Source organism: Neltuma alba, unplaced genomic scaffold (genome assembly GCF_004799145.2).
Source record: "Neltuma alba isolate B1F8T4 unplaced genomic scaffold, ASM479914v2 tig00012454_pilon, whole genome shotgun sequence".
In the NCBI taxonomy this organism is placed as follows: domain Eukaryota; kingdom Viridiplantae; phylum Streptophyta; class Magnoliopsida; order Fabales; family Fabaceae; genus Neltuma; species Neltuma alba.
In genome coordinates this window covers 34,266-50,244 of record NW_021636933.1, presented here as the reverse complement: position 1 = coordinate 50,244, position 15,979 = coordinate 34,266, and positions in this window count along the sequence as shown.

The window sequence follows — 15,979 nt, the reverse complement described above, 5'->3', positions numbered from 1 at the left end:
CTCATGGGAGAGAATCCTTGAAAAGATTAATGCACAAGAGCCAACCAGCTGCTATTAGCTACACAAACTTAGAGTACGTGGATCTTGAGAATTGTGGTCTATTGGATGAAGATCTTTACCTAATTCTGAATTGCTTTCAGAACGTACAAGAATTAAATCTGTCAAGGAATGATTTTGTGACTCTTCCTGAGTGCATTAAAGAGTGTGCTAATATGAGGAAACTAGATGTGACTAATTGCAAAAGGCTAAGAGACATACCAAAACTGCCATCTTAGTTGCAGGACATAAGGGCAGAGAATTGCACTTCATTAACTCCGGAGTCACCAGGCCAGCTATGGTCTCAGGTATTTCTCATGCTTTTTCGTTTGTTCATTGTTTCCAGTTGCAACCCCTCCCCCAAAACCTTACTTTTCAAAAAGAGATATATTTAAATTCAGTTTTCCATTCTTTAATCCACTTTTAACATTGTCCTTCTAAATATATCTGTATCCACAAATTAAAGTACAAGCTAATAGATTGCTCACTTAAACTTTCTCTACTTGTATAACACTTGTCTGTACAAGATAACATAGTCCATAAAATTAGGGTCTATTGGAAGGTGTATTTAAAAGCTATAGGTTAATGAATTTCGGGAAATCAAGTCATGCTGGAGCTGATTGTAAGTGCAGGTTAAAAATGTTTTAGCGTTATGTGAGTTATGTTAGGTTGAAATTAATTAAAAGATGATATAGAAGGATAGAAAGGTATAATGATAGGTAACCAAAACACTCTTGGTTTTGATACAAATCAATGGTTATATGAGTGGTATATGGATGGAATCTTACCCAAAAAGCTAGCAATAATTGAAGTGGAAAAACTAAAATATTACCTCCAGTCTTAAATATAAAAACTAGTTGACTAATTTGAGTAGATTAAGGAAAGAAGTTAAATTAGTTATTTGTAATAAATAGGTATTGAATTTTCTAAAATATCTTTACTAATCAAATGTATTGGTTAGAACTACCATTATTAGAAGGACTACTTTAAAAAAATGCATAAATATGAGAGACAAAATAGATTGGGATTTTATATTTAGGATCAAAATAAAAGTCAAACAAGGTCATATATTAAAGATCGGAGGTAGTACTTAAATGACTTATTGAATAGTAAAAAAAAAAAAAACCTTATTGAACAACTCATACTACTGAGGACTTAATATCTCATATTATCAAGTTTCCATCAGATAACATATATTATTGGAAGCATTTTAAATCGGAGACATAAGTTACTGATAACAAAACTCAAAGTGCTATCATCTGTCATCTGAAAATCAGGATTGTCGCATTCTTTTATGCGTTGTTTTCAAATCTGAAAATACCTTTGGTCTTTATTGATTTGATAAATCAGGCAAAAAGTTGTTTTTGCTTGGGAATTGTTGCACCATCAACAACATTTCCTGATTGGTTCGACCATTGCTGTAAAGGAAGAACATTATGTTTTCCTATTCATGGGAAAAATTTCCCCCGTATTGTCATTGTGATTGAGTCCAGAAAAGCAAACACAAGGAAGAGACACTTTTTTCAAGTTTTCATGAGAATCAATGGCTGCAAAAAGCCATGGATACAAAGTGATGCTCCAGGTGCAAGTGAAGAAATGGGTCGTGTGTTTGTTTTCTTTGGTAAACAAGGCCATGTGTTCTTATTTGATCTACTTGAAAATTTTAACGGCCAAGAGTTGGAGGGACTTGATAAGTTTCTGAAATTGGATTGGAATGATGTGGAAATACAAGTTACATGTCTTCCGCTTAATATTTTCGTAGTTAAGTGTGGAATCTATGTGGACAAGCAACAAACAAGCATGGAGAATATCGAATTCATCAAGTCTTCTTTGCTTTTAAGAACTTCACGAAAACGAAAGAAAATTGTTTCTCCTGCTAATGAACCACCTAAGAAGCTCTTGAGAAAGTTGAAGGCTACTGATAATGAAGGAAAACTCAATAACACAGAGAAAGGGACAAGGCGGTGAGCTTATTATGTTGTTCTTGTTATTAATTGTCGGGTCTAACGTGGTTTTTGCTTATTATTAATTTTGTGTTTTCTTTCATGTATCATTGCAGGAGAACTAAATGACACCAAAATTTTCATTCATGGTACAGGAGAAAGATATTTTTTTCCCATGGGTAAGCATCTTTGGAGATTCTTGTACAATTATTTGAACTATCAAATATTATACTTTTCTAGCCAGATGTTTGTTAAATAAAAATTATCCTTTACTATAAAAAAAATAAAAGTGTATTTTTTATGACATTATTGTTGATTTCAGATATGCGAAAAGAGTGCCACATGTCATGAAGAGTGCCATTAAGATCAAGTTATGCACAAGGCCTTCCTTCGGCTTTGAAAGCAAGGGGCTCCAACTCAAAAAAAAAAAAAAAAAAAACAGAGAGAGAGAAGGGCATGGAGGCATGGAAATGTTCATTGGATCACTAGCTGGTTTGACCAGATTAATATTGGTTTAATTGGATTACACCACAGTTTTGACTGATTTCCATCCAATTTGACCAGGTTGATACTAGTTTTATTGCTAATTAGTCCAACACCCTAAACAAACTAGACTACTAGCCGGTTTTCCAATTGAACCGGCTAGTTCAATCTGATTTTTTTTAATAATTACTATGCCATTAAGAGGCTTCGATCCACTTTTGAGTAGGGCACAAGTGGTCAGGTGGTCCTTTTCCTTTAGTTTTCTGCTTTATTGCTTTTTTTAATAATTAACAGTGGAAGGTTGATGCAATTAGTGCAAATCAAATGAAAATATAATAAAAAAAGGACGACTACATTAAATGGTGTGATACATAGCACTTAATTTACTAACACGCCTCACGATTTCTGGTTCAATGCATGTTAATTATTATTATGAACGTAAATACAAAGTGAGAGCTCATTTTGAAAAACTAGTCTTAAAATGCTTTTAATTTTTTGGTAAGATAAATATGAGGGAGAATTACATTCAAGTCCTACAGAAGAGAAATAATCACTAAAAAGTCCCAAATAACAACTTGAGCAGCCTGTAATAACAAGTCCTACAGTGAGAATGACAACTTCTGGGACTTGTTTTTCAATTACTTGGGACCTCACTGTAATTCTCCCTAAATATGATCTCTCTTAAATATTGAGAGTAAAAACTAAAAGAGAAGATTAATAGTTTAGTCCTTATAATTTTAATTCATTTGTAACTCATTTTCTATACTTTGCCTTGGTGTAATTCAATTCCTATAATTTTAACTCGATTGTAACTTAGTGTCTAGATTTTGACTCGATACAACTCAATTCCTATAGTTTTAACTTTTAACTATTTTATAATTTAATCCCTATTTTTATTAGATATACAATTTCATTTTAAAAAAAAAACACACAAGGACTAAGTTATGTGTGGCTCTATTCGTCAATTCCCGTCATCCGACCCAGCGTTTGAATATTTTAGCATTATTTTAAAACAAAACCGAAGTTCTAACTGGGGTGCAACATTTATATTTAATATGAAATGACAAGGATTAAATTAAACATTCTGTTTCATTTCTATGATTGGAAGAAAATAATTTAAAGACATAGAAATTGCAAAAACTAGACGAGGATAAACAATGATAAGGGTATAGTAGATTGTGATTTTATATTTAAAATCAAATTTAACCCACAAATAACACTTATATTAAAATTAAGGAGTGGGGGCTTGAGGTATTCGCTAAGAAAAAGGCTTGCGTACAAGGGAGAAGACATTGAAATTGCCAGAGCTAGAGGATAAATAAGGATCTGGCCGTAGTTGTTGGGGCCGAGTTAATTTTCCTTTTCTGTGAAATTTCCCTGATCCCTCCGTGAATTTCTGCACTTTTATTCTACCTTCTTTTTCTACTGAGGCTGAGGATTACTTTTCTTCTTATCTTGTCATTTTCTATCCGAATTCTGCATTATAATTGAGAACGGGTTTCCTTCTACAATATCATTTCATATTGACAGTGAACATTTGATAAAAACATGAATTTTTTTGGGTAAACTTCCTAATAGTTTGGTTTAATTTTAAAAAATTATTTGTGTTTATAATAAACTATTAATATTCTCATATTTCTCCAAAATTACTTGAAATAAATTAAAAGTTGACACTAAAAATTGGCTTATTTGACTTTCAAGGACGCATGACGAATTTGGGTGCTTTTGACGCTTATTCATCCGTGCTACCCAGGTTCTTCATTTCAGCTATGAACATTTCAAAAAAGATGCTCCCTCCACTGCTCCACGCACTTAGAAAAACAGAAATAAATAAATGAATGAAAAGGCAATAAGAAAACTCATTTACTTTTTTTAATATATGCATACATACACAACAGAGTCTTGACTCAAACAAAATCAAATAAGAAGTAAAACCTAATACTTTTTAGTGGGAATGGTTCTCAAGACTAGAAGAAGAAATGAAGAAGAAAATGATGATGCACAATATCTTTAAATGTAGCAATTTTCTTTAGGTTTAATTTGCTCTCATCTATTCCTATCTTATAGAATACAAATTGGGTTAATTGGCGAATTTTTTTAAAGATATAAAGACTTTTAAACATGAATTGCACTGTCAAAATTCAAGTCAAGACAACAATAACTTTTACAAAGTGATAGTTTGTTTTTATCTTTGCATGCACTCAATTATAGAGACAATGAGTTTGAATTGTTATGTGTCCGTGTTGTATGCAAATGGAGTGGTGGTAAGGACTATAAAGTGATACCTTGAATAGATGCTTTTTAAAACAATACCTCTTTAATTAATAATAACAACCGTATATTGATTCATAAGCCAACATAATTTAAATAATCAAAGGTTATTTAATAACTTCTCCTTGAAGAGTTACGTTCTTTTTAATATGCAGGATTTCCTTTAAAAAAAAAAATAACACTACCTTTTACAAAGTGGTAGTTACCACACCTTTTCATGTATGTCTTTAGAAATGAAATTTGGTGTTTTTTAGTATTGTAACTTCCTACATAGCCTTCATATAAATATAATAATTTATATGAGAATACAACCTTGCATATAAATATATATTAATTTATATGAGAACACAACTCCTCATATAAATATATTAATTTAATAATGTTATATAAGGACACAACTTTTCAAAAAACACATTTCTTCATTTTAAAAATATTCCAACAAATACTGTCTCCAATTCTTAATATAAAAATTAAATAATTAACTAATTCAAGGGTATTGAGAGAAAATTAATTAGTTAAGTTGGCTATTTATAACTGATATGGGTTAGTTTTTCTAAATTATTCGATTTAATTATGTGCATTAATTTCGGCCAAAAACAAATCATGTGCATTAATCAAACTATTTTTTAAGGGCAACCCATTATAATCAATAAGAATATTTTTAGAAAAAAATTATAAATTTCAAAGATAAAATAAATTAATGTCTTATATTTATATTTGAAGACCAGGTTTTGCATGCCAGGTGGAACCTTCGATCCAATGGAATCATCCAGCAATATTGAAGGAAACTTCCAGACAGTTTACTTCCTATCTTCAATATAAAAACTAGTTTGGGAATTAAATTTGATCTTAAATATTAAATCTTAATTCATTTTGTCTTCTAAATTTATAATTTTTTAAAGATATTCTTATTGATTGTAAGGGTTTTTTACTAAGTAGATATAATTTCAATATACATGATTAAATAAAGTAATTCATTAAGGAAGCCAATACATATTTTTTACAAATAATTAACTTAATTAATTAATTTTTTAATATCTTTAAATTAGTTATCTAACTTTTCTATATTAAATATAAGAAAGATGGGAGGAAGTATTGGGCAATGACTGCCGCCGTTTACTTCTTGTTTGATTTTGACTTGGAGCTGAGGCTCCTGTAAATGACTGCCGCATCCGCGTCAAGTCATTCTAAAAATTCCAAGCCTACTCACTTCTGGTAGAAAATTCCTGACCAAAATTTCATGGAAAGTAACCGTCCTTGACCAGATGGGAAGAAAAGTTGAGAAGAAAGAAAATGTGAGGAGAGAAAATGAAGAAAAGAGAAAACTAGAGAGAAAATATTATCACCCCTTTTATTTGGATAGATAAGAAAAAATAGAGAGAGAAAAATAAGTAAATATATAAATGACTAAAATACCTTTACTCTTATATCCAAATGTATCATAATTTAAATCAAATTAGATATCATAATAAAAAACCATATTTATAGTAACATCACCAAATAATTTAGAATCATATTATTTGATAAGATATATTATCATGTTGTTATATTTTTATATCAAATAATTTTGTGAAAAAAATGTTTTTCTTCTAGAATAAAAAATAAAATTTGTGATACGCTAAAACAACAACCAAAACAACATGTCTCCTTGTTTTCCCTTTCAGTTTGTTTTAGAAGCATTTTTACAATTTTAGTTATTTTACTGTTCAATCAAGCAAACATAGGATAAAGACGTGAAAATAATTAATAAAGTGAAAAAAAAAAGAATAGGTATTATTTTGTTGGGGAAAAAAACAGATGTAATGATAAAAAGAGAAGATGTGTTTTCTTCTCATTTTCTCTCCATATGTGAAGAGAAAAGTTGAGAGGAAAATCAGATGTGAGACCTACCTCATTTTCTCCCTAACTTTTCTATCCTCTCACTTTTCCTTCATTATGCAAATACGAAAAAAACTCACATCTCCTCCCATTTTTTCTTCCTAATTTTCTTTCCTTCCTTATTCTCTCCATCCAAACATAGCATGAATGCCATTTTAATAAAATGTCCACAAATTTCTTCAGTGCTTATCATCTTGATGAGCACTCTAAGCTCATCAAATTTAGACCGTTTATAGTTAATTTGAACGGTCCATATTTAAAATATTTAATTAATTATTTTTAAATAGAAAAAACTTTTTTTTTTTTTTGAAAAAATGAGTTAAAAGATTATCTCTATTTTAGATTCTATATATATTAAAATAATATTTTGAACAAATAAAAATATTTAAAAAATCAAATCCAAATGGGATATGAACGATTCAGACCTGGTCCTGACTGAAACTAATTCCGCAATTTTATTGGATGTCCCATGCATTATTGGCGCTCAAATAAGCCACTTCCGTGCCTATTTGATTTTTAAAAACCGCTGTATCAGCAATCAAATGCTTGAAGGCCGCCATGGTATATTTTTTATTCATTACAATATGGTTCGTGTTTCAATGTGCATTCAAAAAATCTCCATTAGAAAAATTTCAACCCACTTTTGAGTGGAAATTAAGGTAAAGGGGTCACCAAAGTTTGATGGAAAGCAACACGGTGCTTGCTGCGAATCGGCGCGGCCGCACAAAATGGTTTAAGTCGTCTTTTTCTTTTTCTGTTTTATCTTTTTAATAATTAAATGTTGAAGGTTGATGCAATTATTGCAACCAAATAAAAATATTAAACAACGATAACATTCACGTTCTATAATTTCTGGTTCATTGCATGTGAATGACTGTTATGAACACAAATTATCCAAAAGCCCATTAAAAAAAAATTAGGCTTAAGCTGTTTTATATTTTTTTTTTGGGTGAAATGTGAAGAGCATACTTCATCGACAAAACATCAAGATGTAATGAGGCTTTTTTACCAAAATACGATAAACAGTAAAACTATATACCAAAATACTGTACTTTTGAAACTATTTACTAATATGCTACACTTAAAATCGTTCTTGGAAAGAACGATTTTCAAATTACACACAAATCGTTCTTGGCATGAACGATTTTAGAAATCGTTCTTGGCGTGAACGATTTCGGAATTTCACTTTTTTCTATTCACCCCATATGTCTAAATTGCTGCCAGTTATGCGTGCAAAACCATGCGTCTAAATTTCTACTAATTATGCATGCAAAACCAACCAATTATGTGTGCAAGATCAACCAATTATGTGTGCTCTATAAGCATTTCTAACAACACATGTGAGAATCCCGTGAGGCTGCAACTATGGCTTTATATATATTATATGTGAATTCCTTCTCTTCTTCTTCTTCTTCTTCGTCGAGTTCCCTTTTCTTCTTCTTCTCACTTGTTGTTTCATTTTTATTATTCTCCTGTACTATTATTTTTCACTCTTGTTTCCAAACAAGACAAGCTCTTTTACTACTGCTACGGGTATGTTGTGTCTCTTCTATTTTTTTAAAAAAAAATTTACGGTTGTGATATACAATTTGATTTTTTCATCCATACTATCCTTGATGAGTTAATATTTCATTGTTCTAATTTTCAAGAAGTGAGTGGTGAGTTTAACAATCTGGAATATTTGTGCTCTTTCTAAGCTAGGTGCCTCTTATTTTAATGGTAAAACTATAATCTGTTATATTGTTTTAAGATGTTAAGATTTTGATATAAGCTTCATTTTTTTCTTGGTATATGATTATTAGTTTTTCTTATGAAAGTATACTTCTCGAGAAGTTTAAGTTTGGTAAGATAAAACTGAAGAATAATTATATATACGCCCTAAATATCAAATATGTGGTATATATTAAGTTGGTAAATTACAAAAAAAAAAAGTGTTCTACCCATTTCTAATGAACTATTGCTTTCATATATTTTTTAGGTAAAAATAAGGTGTAAGTAATGGAAAATTGAAATGCATGAAGAGCACTCATAATTTTTTTTTTCATTTTGCCTTTTCCATGCTATTTGTTATGTTGTATTTTTTAATTGATGATGACATGTCATGACATGAGTATTTTGAATCAAGAATAAAATACTCTGACTATCCTTCTAGTTTGCATCAATTACATAGATCTTTCCTCTTAATAGGAGTATTGTAAAAAGATTCCAAAAATATTATTTTTAACTGAAATTTATATTAAATAAAATTTATTTACTATTTTACTTCTGATTCTAATAAGTCTTAAATTATATTTTTATAGTTACATTAATTTCAATCAGTTAAGGCAAACATAAAAGATCTGATTAAATTTTTAACTAATTTTTTTATAATAAATATATATATTTAACTAATTATGTTTATAAATCTTTGTAATAAAGAAGTGTTTAAAATTTTTGAATTATAAATTGAAATAACTTATAAAATATTTTAAAATTATATCATTTAAATTCTATGATAAATAAAAACTAGGAATTTGAAATATATTTTTACAATTTAAAAGAAATCAAAGTAAATAATTTTTAATGAATGTGATAAACTAGAGAAAAAAATGTTTATTTTTGAACCCTTCATTTCAACCCAATGGTCTAAAAGATTTTAGTCCAATTAAATGTTTAATTTCATGCAATAAATTAATATCTATTAAATTAAATTTTACAAGAATAATGAAATAATAGATAGGTATTATAAGGTATAAATAATATATACATGTGTAAAATAAAAAAAATCTTCATGATTTGTTATTATTAAAATAATATTACAAAAAAGAATTTTAATATTAAAAAAATATATGTTTAATGTATTTTATATAGTGCAATAATATATTAATTAATACTTGATGTAAATAAAATTATAGAAATAGAAAAATAAACAAAAGGAAAAAAATCTCTATTTCTTAAACTTATTTATTTATTTTAATTGCAAATAAATAATTTACAAAAAATGATTAAAAAGTTCTGAAAATTACTAAATTTGTAATCAAGTTTGTTTACTATACTTTAACAGATTTTGACAATAATAGCAATAACACATCTTTTATGATAATTTCTAATTGGAATTATGCAGTTTTCATTACATATTTTTTCCCTTATATATGGATTTCATTATGTGTTTAGTTATATAGGATATTCTGAGCTAATAATAAACATTGATTTTGCAACAAAGTAATGGTATAGTGGAGTTAATTTATTTGTATAACTTAATCTTGCTTGACTAATGATTATAATGAAATAATTAGGAAGTAGAATGGATCATAGAAAGGAGTTTGTGTGTTTATTCGCAAATGGACAAATTTTTAATGGCCCAGCCAGTGTAACATTTGAGTATGATAATGTGAAAATTATCAAAGTTGATGAAAACATTACCTTGGGCAAATTGAAGCAAGTTATTGGACGAAAGTTGTGACTTCCTCCCCATCAAAACGTGACAAATTTAGTATATAGATATCCTATATGCATAAATCCACCACAATACCAAGCATGCAATTTGGAAGATGATATAGATATAAAACAAATGTGGCAAGTGACTAGAAGATTTTCAACTCAATTAACATGTGCAGAGTTGTATACTAACATATGTGATTTACCAAATAATGGCCATGTTGAGTCACAACCCATAGGTGATTATGTCGAAAATATGCCCCCATCAAGTAGCAATAGGGTGAACATGATGGAACAAGAATCTATGTTTAGTGATCACATGGAAAGTTTCCAACCATTTGAACTCCCCATAGATGGTGGGAACATTGTATCATCATGTTCTTTTCCTCCTGTAGAAGATATCATGGATGAATCGGAGGATGAAGAAGAATATGATTCTTATTTAAATGCTGGTAATGGGGATGATAATGGTGACAATGACAATGAATATGACAAGATGAATGAGTAAAATTGGGTTGCAATTGCTTCCTTGTCACAAATTCATGTTGAGTTAGTTACAACTCCTAAATTTGGTGAATTAGAAGATATTCTACATGTTAGTGATAATGAAGAGTTAAATATTGGGAAAATATTTAGCAATGTCCAAGTTTTAAGACGTGCAGTCAAACTATATTCTGTTCGTGTTCATCATACATTTAAGGTTTATTATTCTTGTAAAAAGTATGAAGAATATCGTTGTGTTAACTATGGAGAAAATTGCAATTGGAGAGTAAGGGCTTGCAAAAAGGAAAGCAGGAACTATTGGCAAATTACAAAATATGGGGTGCCTCACGTATGCTTGAGCATGTCATTAACTCAAGAACATCCAAAGTTGGACGCAGATGTTATATCATCCTGCATTGTGGTAATGGTAATTGATAAACCAGATGTGAAAGTGTCACAAATTATTGAGAGGATGCAATCAATGTTTAGTTATACTGTGTCACATAAGAAAGCATGGAAGGCAAAACAATTAGCAATTGCGATTGCCCTTGGAAATTGGGAGACCTCATATTCCTTGCTCCCAAGATAGTTAGCTGTAGTTCAACACTTCATGCCTAGGTCATGCATATATTTTTCAAACAAACAATGCTCTCAGGTCAATACAAACGGTCAACCAATTGAAATATTTCATCATGTTTTTTGGGCATTCAAGCCATGCATAGATGCATTTCTGTATTTAAAGCCCATTATACAAGTTGATGGAACATTTTTATATGGAAAATACAAGGGCACATTGCTTATGGCAATATCACAAGATGGCGACCGAAATGTTGTGCCACTTGTATTTGCTATAGTTGAAGGGGAAACAAGATCTGCTTGGGCATGGTTCTTACACCTTGTATGCCAATGTGTTGTAAAAGATAGAATAAGAATTTGCTTAATTTTAGATAGACATCGTTCAATTTTGGCTGCTGTTGCTCAACTCCAAGTTGGATGGCAACCGCCATATGGACATCATGTTTTTTGTTTACGACACGTGGCTTCAAATCTTCACAAAGCACATGGAACAAATTGGTTAAAAGAGAAGTTTATAAATATCGGTGAGATTCCTTGTGCTTTTTATGATTTTATAATCATTCTAACAAGTGCTAATAATAATATGTAGGGTATGTTTATGAACGTCATGTTGTTGATAGAGAATTAGCAGAAATAGCATTGCACCATACTCCTGTAGCTAGATGATCGGAGCCATCCCAAAAGAGAAATGGTCACGTGCATATACTTTGAAGGTCTTCGTTTTGGACACATGACAACCAATCTTGCAGAGTGCATGAATAATGTATTTAAAAGTGTTTGAAGTCTACCAATAACAGGTTTAGTTAAGGCAACCATGTATAGAGTCAATAATTATTTTGTCAAACGTGCCCAACAAGTTTATGCTCAAATTATGGTTGGTAACGTATTTTCCGAGACAATGACAAAGAAGTTAGCTATAGCAACACAAAGTGTATCTGCGTGTGTAGTTCGAGATTTTAACAGAATAGCAACATCATTTGAGGTTAGGGAGCCATATAATGTTTGATGTCATCAATTTTGTCGATGTTGCAAGGTGAATTTGATTGACAGAAAATATGATTGTAGAGAATTTCAAGCAGAAAATTTTTTATGTATGCATGCCATTACTGCTTGTGCACGAGTAGGCATAGACCATTTACAATATATGGATCCTGCTTTTCGATTGGAAACCATGCAAATGGTTTATAATAATGAGTTCCAACTAGTAGGAGATGAGATGTACTGGCCACAGATTGATTGTCCTCTTCTAATACCTAACCCATCAATGATTAGAGATAAAGAACGTCCTCGCTCAAGTCGAATACGAAATGAGATGGATTGGACCACACCCAATGAACCTAACAAGTGTGGATTATGTTGACAAGTTGATCATAACCGTTCTACTTGTCTACAAAGTGTAGCATCTCGATAATAAATTATGTATTTTACTTTTTGTAAAAAAACATTATGTTTTATGAAGATTATATTATAATTAGTTTGATTTCTTTTATATTATTTGGAATTTGTCCTTTACCTTATGGAGAGACATTTTAAAATGGCACAACTTTCAGAAGAGGTGATAAATCCTGGCCCAGAGGATAACTCTCTTTTGTACTTGTAAACCCAACATATTTCCGAACATGTGCGGAATGATAATGTAAGTAAAATATATTTTTATATATTATTTCACTGATGTTTCCATAATAATATTTTTTTTCCTTTTCCACTCTAGGTTAACAAGGTCCTATGCATTAGACGGGTCATGCACGCTAATCAAATGATTAACCCACCTAATCAAATAATTGAATATCTTATATTAGCTAGATTTTATGGTGTTGCTCGAGGAGGACAGTTTGATTATGATCGAGGTTTGGTTTCAGCACTTGTTGAGAGGTGGTGTCCTGAGACTCATACATTTCACACTAGACGTGGAGAATACACCATAATATTAGAGGATGTAGCTAAACAATTGGGCCTTCCATGTGAAGGAATGACAGTTATTGGCCGAATTGACTTTAATTGGCAAGACATGTGTGAATGTTTTCTAGGTATTAGACCATTTGCAGATAGACTAAGTGGGCAGCAACTACTTATAAGTTGGTTGGAAGAAAACTTTAATCACCTACCTGATAATGCGAATGATGTACAAGTTCAACAATTCACTCGTGCATATATCCTCAGGTGATTGGTGGATATCTCATGCCAGATAGATCGGGTAGCACGATGTATCTAATGTACCTTCCACTACTTTATGATTTTCAAGAAGCTAGAAAATATAGTTGGGAATCAGCAGTTTTAGCTCACTTATACAGAGAATTGTGTAATGCTACTAACCCAACTAGGGATAGGATTGGAGGATGCTTATCATTACTTCATTTAAGGGCATGAGATCATTTTCCTATGCTAGCACCACAACAACCTAGGTATCCAGATCCACAATTTGACATCTACGTACCCTCTCTTATCTCTTTTGGGTTTTAGGTATGCTAAATTTATTCACCAACTATTTGTTATGCTCTTATATTATTAAAATTATATAATTTTTAACATTACTTTTTTGTAATAACAGATAGAAAAATGTGAGACAAAACCCACGTCCACTTGCTACGTCTTTAATCTGATATAGGAGCTTTCTGGATAAAATGACTGATGATGAGATAATATGGCAGCCATATGAATCTCCTTATGTGTGCCAATTGATTCCTAAGTATTGCTTGGCAACACCCAAAATTTGGTGTGCTTCAGTTCCTTAAATATGTTTTAATATTATAGAATGAGATCATCCTGACCATGTACTATAGCAATTTGGTCATCAGCAACCAATTCCTTCCATGCCTGTTCATTTGAGAAATTACCACACGATCCAATTACGAGGTAGAACAACTACAAATTGGATTAACAAATACACAAACTTCATTCAAGCATGGGATAGCTGGCCACATGTAATTGTTAATGCTCTTATAGCATTTAATGAACTTGATCGAACATCTTAGTACATGCAATGATATTGGAGACATACAAGACGATGGATTCAACGTATCAATGGCGATACAGGTCGTGCGGCAGGTTTTTCATCTTTTCACCATTAATATCATTTTCTTTTACACAAAAAGTGTTAATATCTTATATCTTATTATTTTTTTCAGTTTGACATAGCAGAGGAGCTATACAGGCTTTCAATTAATTCTCATTCAACATGCCCTAGTTGTATTGATTATCGAGATAGGGTTGCTCGCGACCAACGTAACATTTTACTTGCACTTAGAGAACAACGTTTTAATGTGAACCCTCAGCCTGCTCCACCAATAATTGAGTTGCCTCAGCCATAAATTCCTCATTATAGGCCAAGCAAGCGACGCGATGGTTATTGTGTGCCCAACCTATAATTGAAAACGAAAATGCAAGGGAAAAGGAACCTCTAATTTTTACTCAAGCTTTTGACATATCACCGTCACCATCATCCCCCTTCATCTCTGTCGATCCTACACAACTTGAGTCTCATTACATGGCACTCTCGTCATCATCCCCTTCCAACTCAGCCAATCCTTCTCAATTTCAACCATTCATGACTTTATTAGATAATCCTGTATTATTTTCAGGTAAATACAATGCTTCTACTTCTGAATATGGTGGACCATCAAATGAAGCATTTGTCACTCCTTGACAATATATACATTTAAATGAATCACCTTGGTTTGATTTGAACACGCCAACTATACAAAAAAATGAGACATTTGAATCTCAAGAAATTGACATACAACAACAACGCCCACAACATATGAGAAGAAGGCCAAGATGTGGTACTGGAAGTCACTATCAGTAAGGTGGATAATTTTTTCTTTATAAACTTAAACTTTATTTATTACTTTTTATTTTTAATCTTATACTTATTTCACAATTAGTTTTAACATCATTATAACATTTTTCTCTCATTATTTAGTCATGATTTTGTCATTCAAATGATTGATAAATCATTATACTAATCATTTTAATCAGGAGAGAAGGGGGGAAGTCATTCAACAGCAGATGAAGTTTTGAAGTTGTTCACCAGAAGAACGATTTTCATTCACCTTATACACATCAAGGACAGATTATGAAGAAGTCGTTTACCAGATAAATGACTTTAAAAATTATTCACTTGAAGACTAATTTTAAGTGTAATATATTAGTAAATACTTTTAAAAGTACAGCATATTGATATATAATTTTACTACTTATAGTATTTTGGTAATAAAAAAAAAAAGGTTGTCGTGTGGCATTTGTTCGGTTTGACAAGAAATCAAGTATTAGGCATGGGCCTTTTATGCCTGTGACCAAAATAATAATAATAATAATTTAGTCTTACAACTTAATTGCTACAATTAAAAATTTACAATTAAAACATAATTTTTTTTGTTACGCATTGTTTGGTATGAAAAAGATAAAAAGAAGAGGAAATGATTGAAAATTTCATCAAGCTCTATTTGGAAAAAAAATTAAAAAAACTGGGGGTTTCGAATTTTAATCCAATATAAGTCAGGTGAAGTAATATTTACTATATATGTTGTAGCCTCACAGGAGCATCATCGGGGATTCTTATTGTTGCATGCAGGGTAGAAAGTGCAATCATTCTTGGCGTGAACGATTTCACCTTTTGATTTTAAAATAAAATCAAAAGTGAAATCGTTCATGCCAAGAACAACTTGTATGTAATTTGAAAGTCATTCTTACCAAGAACGATTTTAAGTGCAGCATATTGGTAAATAGTTTAAAAAATATAGCATTTTTGTATATAGTTTTACTATTTATTGTATTTTGGTAAAAAAGCCGGATGATCACACTTGGGTACTAAGGGAAAAAAGTAGGCCTTTCCTGACTAAATTGGGTCATACACACATCTTCAAGCCTTTAAACACGTAAAGCCTGTTTGGTTG